Source organism: Talpa occidentalis, unplaced genomic scaffold (assembly GCF_014898055.3).
Source record: "Talpa occidentalis isolate TD23 unplaced genomic scaffold, MPIMG_talOcc4v2.1 talOcc4.3, whole genome shotgun sequence".
NCBI lineage: Eukaryota > Metazoa > Chordata > Mammalia > Eulipotyphla > Talpidae > Talpa > Talpa occidentalis.
Genome location: NW_023603184.1, coordinates 20,060,903 through 20,066,902, shown reverse-complemented (window position 1 = coordinate 20,066,902; position 6,000 = coordinate 20,060,903). Strand labels below are relative to the sequence as shown.

General features: G+C 34.1%; 1 protein-coding gene across 1 annotated transcript in view; it reads left to right on the top strand.

Annotated features, from left to right (window-relative positions):
• The first annotated feature begins 4,623 nt into the window (after window positions 1-4,623).
• The window catches only part of ANO3 (anoctamin 3), a 391,782-nt gene continuing 390,405 nt past the window's right edge, over window positions 4,624-6,000 (top strand). Inside the window, exon 1 of the mRNA XM_054699330.1 lies at window positions 4,624-4,648. The gene's annotated coding sequence lies outside the window, so the exon portion shown is untranslated. The remainder of the gene's footprint in view (window positions 4,649-6,000) is intronic.

Below are 6,000 nucleotides of genomic sequence, written 5' to 3'. Positions count from 1 at the left end.
ATATGTATTTAAAATGGTGTTAACCCAAAGACACTGTTCTCTGTAGGTATTCATTGTCAGACTTTGTTAAGCCTTGCAGCAACTTTCAAAACTAGAAGTTTAATAATATTAGATAGATATCTGTGAAGGTTTTGGATTTGTTTACTGAATTTACATCATCTTTATAGAAGGTCAAATATTGCAGAAAAATAGTGATATTTCTAATCTCTTAAAACAGGAAAATAAAAAAAACGAAATGTCAAAGCAAAATGACTTTTTATGAAATTTAACAGGAGAAAAGAAAAAAAAAATATTTAATGCAACCTAATCAGGAAATTATCTTTTGAGTTTAATCTTTGTTTCTAGGGTTTATCTAGCTATAGTCAAATTCTAACTGAGTTGATTGCCCATCAATATTTGAGGATAATGAGCCTCAATATAAATGTGTTTCTGTAATCATGGTAAACTGGAAGTACCATATATACATGTTTCTGTATATATTGTATTCATATATTAAATATATAAATACATATTATATTTACTGATGATTTTTAAAGTCTAATGAATATAGAGGGCTAATAATAATGAATAAAGGTAAAACTAAACTTACTAACAAAATATTCGCCCTTACATACTGTCAAAGAAATGTTTATTAAGACAACCTTGAGTTAACAATTTTATAATAAAAATACTAATTGGATATGTGTTTATAATACTCACTGCACAAAGGTATGATAAAAATGAACAGTACACAGCAATACTCATTGTAAAGCTGTGTAAATATTTCACAAAGCTGACTGTATGTTGACAATCACAAACACATTTCTCCATGGAATTTATTGTGTGATTGTAACTCAAATATTTAATGCATAGAGATGCTACTTTATTGAGTGATTATAACTCAAATATTTACTGCAAAGAGATGTCATCAATATGTAAGCTATTATTAGAAGAGAGAAAAAAAACAGAATCAACTGCAATGCAGAATATTAATGAAATGGCACATTACTACTTATCACTGCCTAGTTATTAAATATATTATTACTATCCATATAAAGACTGAAGGTAAATCTGTTAAGGTAATTTGGCTTTCTTCTTTTCGGTAGAGGTTGGTGATTTCTTAAAACTATATTTTTCTGTCCTTACAGGCACAGTATCATGTGATATGTCTTAGTGCAATTTAAATCTCATCTTGAATTTTGCTGCACTTGGACATTTTCTCAACAAGAAGGTTCCTACCATATACAAATGTATAAGTGCAAAAATTCCACATCTTCTTGTAAAATAGATGAAGCCTCAGTTTTCTTTCTCACTTTGAAAATACCATTGAAAAGCACCTGGATCAATTCCTTTCAGTCAGTTGCAACAATATTATAATAACAAGTTTAGCAACTTTTCTGGTCCAGTTACAGAGGATTCTTCCTCAGGTCCAGGGATGTAAGACTCAGTCATCCGGAAGCTAAGAGTAACACTCTGAGGGTACAGGTAGTTTAATTGTTTGGAATTATTAGGGCAAAGGTATTTACAGAAACTTTCTAATGAATCCATACATACTGACTATGTAGAGGAAAATTATTTTTAATGTTACTTTATAATTAAAGAACAGTCAAGTAAAGATCAATCATACAGTGCAAATGGAAGCACTTTTAGTATCCTGGAGAATGCATAGCTGATAAGACAGCTTCAAATACTAATTTACAGCTTGAAGAATTGATGGGAACTAGCATATACATGTATATTACTTCTCATACTGAAGTGTTTTAAATAAATTAGAGAAAGCATAATAATCAAGACCAATATTTAGATTTACGATTATTACTGTGTTCATGAATGTATAAGAAATAATTATACAACCAAATTCTGAGTTCTTGCAGCAGGGAAGAAGGAACGTACTTATAACACATAAAGTATTACAATAAATTGTTTTTGTGTATTTGATGTTACTTAGAAATCCCCATTTAAAGTTAGCTTTTAGTATAACTCGAACTATGGGGAACTGTAGGTGAGGCACTTCAGGCAACTCCTACAAGCAAATTTAAAGAAATCCATATGAGTTTCAGATTTACGCAAATATGTATAATATTTGACATGAGCCAGAATAAGTAGAATGATACATATACCTGATGAGCTATTACAGATAAACAGATTAACATGTCTTCATATTGAGTTGAATCTCCAGTAAATAAACAAATCACTAACATAATTTTTTATTTAATTACAACCATATTAATGACATTAAGACCAAATTAATGATTTCAATTCTTATGGACTATGCAGAAATCCTTCCGTAACATTAAGGATTTGATAGTAAAATGTAAATTAATTTCAGTCACTGAAATTAATTCAAATTAATTTCAGCATGGGCTATCTAATGAATTAAAAATAATTTATGTATGGAAATACATTACTATCTAAAATTACTCTAAGGAAAGAGCACTAATGTAATTGTCAAGTCTGTAAATGTATCAAAAAATAAAAAGTAAAAAGTACAGAAAACAAGGCTTTTTTTTTAAATTGTGTAACACTGTTTTACATTGTTCTTTTTTTTTTTAATTAATAAATTTTATTTTTATATTCCCCATACAATTGCAATCCCCCCATTCTGACCCCAATCCCTCCCCTCCCGCCCCCCACCCCCAAAAAGTGTCTCTGGTTCATAGTTTTTGTTGATTTTGATTTTCACTTTCTTATAGTTATTCATTTTCCTGGTCCCTTATTTAAGTTTTCTAGATCCCTGCCATGAGTGAGACTATCCGGTATTTTTCTTTTTCTTTTTGGCTTATTTCACTGAGCACATTGTTCTTTGTATATTAAAAGTTTCGGATTTAGGATCTCCCTCCTCACACTGCTCCACCATAGTCAATTGTGCTCCCTTCCCATCTTGCTCAGTGCTGGGCTCTGCACTTTAAGTTGTTAGGTCTTCCTTTAGTTGGTGTAAGTGCATCATAATCACATCACAAATAATGCTATCCATTTCATAAGATCTAGTGGAAAACACTTCTGTTACTCCTGTGCTTTCTGGCTTAGGATTTGACAGAATTTAAAATGCAATACTGCCTGTTCTGAACTGGGTTCTTCGTATACCTCCTAGATACCCCTTGTCCCCACCAAATTCTGTTCTAAGCATAGTGATTTTATTATTCAGTTATTTTTTTCTTTTTTATTTAAATTTTACTTTTATATTCCCCATATAATTACAACCCCCTTATTTTGACCCCAAGCCCTCCTTTCCCCACCCCCCACCCCCCATAGAGGGTCTCTGGTTCATAGTTGTTTGTTGATTTTGATATTTTCTTTCTTATAGTTATTCTTTTTCCTGGTCCCTTATTTAAGTTTTCTAGATTCCTGCTATGAGTGAGACCATCCGGTATTTTTCTTTTTCTTTTTGGCTTATTTCGCTGAGCATGATCCCTTCCAGCTCCATCCATGTTGCTGCAAATTGCATGTATTTATCTTTTTTTGAATGCTGAGTAATATTCCATGGTGTATATGTAAAGCAGCATTATTTGCTAACACAGAACCTTTGTCCATTATTCTCTACTGCATGGAACATTCTGTCTTCTCTCATCAATCCCTTACCCTTTTTTAAAATAACTGCTCAACCTTCAGTTCACATATTTTAGATGCTATTTCCTCCGAAAATCTTTTTATTTTTTTAACATTTTATTGTATTTTATGTATTATTTTCTTTATTGTGGTAGCACTGGTTTTCAACATTGTATTGAAAAGCTCTCCTTAATGCCTAAGTATGACCATAGCTGCCTCTTGCCTCTGGTACCTTTTCATCAAGCCCTACTGGTTTGCTGTTTGCTTTTTTTTTTTTTTCCCTGTATGGCTGTGACATATTATGTTCATAATGCATTTCAAAATAAGCTTGTGATTGTTGTATACAGTTTCCCTAAAACTTGAATTTTATTTTCATCATTACTTTTCACTATTCATTCTCCTTGTACAAAGATAAAGAGTTAACATATATTCAGTTCTTACTATGTGCCATGGGCATTGCCCATATGCTATTTCTTATTATTACAAATCCTACAATGTAGATTCTCTGTAATCTTTGACATTTTCATTGGATTTTTTTTTTTTTAATTTTTGCTTTCATTCTATAGGAAGTATTTCAAAGGTAGCACCTGGTGAGGACGAAACAGGAATATCAAGCTCCCTGATAGTCACACTGAAATTTAAGCTACTGGATAGTCTGTGCTGCTGAGTGTTTACAACTATTGTCCATTGGTGATGGTAGAGGAAGGTGATAGGCTAATGCAGACAATGCCTCACATTAGATTTTCATAAAGCAAATGTATGAAAAACTCACCATTTTTTTTATAAAGGATGTAGAAGATAATGTCAACGTTTTGGAAGTAAGGATGGAAGTGGGAGATAAGTCTGTGTCCTGACCTCTCACTGAACTCCTGAGAAGATTCTGCATTCCCATCTCCAGACAGAGCTTGGCATTAAACATTTTGGATTCTACTTAGGCCATCAAGGATGTTTCAAATGAACCTGCTTAATTATTTATTTATATATTGTTATTTTCTTTAATCTTCTTCAGACTCTGCACAACAATCCTAGTCATGTTTCACCTTCTCCCTTTTATTGCAGATTGTCCACTCTAAGCTAATGGCCAACTCCCAGACTCCATCTGCAAATGGCTTAGCCTCTTAAGGTAAGTGTCCTTTGCTCATTTACTGTTATTAGGCTGAGAGTGCAGAGTGTCCTCAGAGACCTATGGGACCTCTGGGGTGGGAGGGTAATGCTGATTGATTGCATGGTTGAAAATGGATTTCAAAGAAATGAGCCATAATCTTTCCCACTTTATTTGTTCTGCCTGGTGAGTTGGTAAATCAAAATACATCTTAGACTGAAAGTAGAATTTTCAAATAAAATACAGAACCTCCAGTGAAATTTGCATTTCAGATAAACAACACATATTTTTGTTCAATGTAAAGTATGCCCAAATGTTGCCTGGACCATACTTGGAATAAAAAATGTCATTTAGCTGAAACTCAAATTTGACTGGGCAACATTTTATGTCTAAATCTGGTATTTTTAAGCCCTAAACCTCTCTATTCCACATGTAACAAACAAATGAATTTTTATTTTCTCCATTGAAGAAGTTTTCACTATATTTTGTGAATTTATACACACTAATATTTATTGGTTTTGAAAGTAACATTGTTAATCTTCCAAGGTCAAAGGTAGCCTTTCGACTATTTTTTTTTAAAGATTTATTTATACAAGCACTGGAGTACACACCAGAGGTGTGGGAGGTTGAGAGAATTCACCAGACAGAGGGGGGAGCAGAACAGGCAGAAGGACCGAAAACACTGCTGAAGGGAGCAGCAGGCAAGACAGAGGTCTGCCTTGCCATGTATCTCCCTGGCTGGCCGGGAGAGGCTGCAGAGGCTGTAGCTGTGGCAGAGGCTGTGGACAGCTTCACAGTGCTGCGTTCAACCTGCTGTGCCACCGGGGAGGCCCTCTTTTAACTATTTAAAAGTATTAAAGCATGAAATTTTGCTCTCTCACCTGTATAGATGCTAAACTCAGCTACGAATTTCCAGACTCAGAGTCTCTGGATTCTATGTCCTGAATGCCATCACCTGTTCTTTAATGTTGTTGACTATCAAATATGATACCTTCCATTTAAAATTTATTTTAGCCTAATATTATATATCTAGCTGCATGGGGCATGGAGTAATGGGAGCTCATGAGGAAGGATCATGTACTGCAGATAAAATTTATTATTTTATTCTTGCAATACCTTTATCGTGTTGTTAAGCAGAATGTGTATTTTTTTTGTTTTTTTTTTTAAAGATTTATTTTTATTTATTTATACAAGCGCTGGGTACAGTCAGAAGCGCGGGAGGGTGAGAGAACTTACTGAGCCAAAGAAGGGAGCAGAGCAGGCAGAAGGACCGAAGTACACTGCTGAGGGGAGCAGCGGGTGGCAGGAAAGGTCTACGCATCATGTGGGACCCTCCTCCGGTGGTCGAGGAGCAGCCGGGGATCGAACCGGTG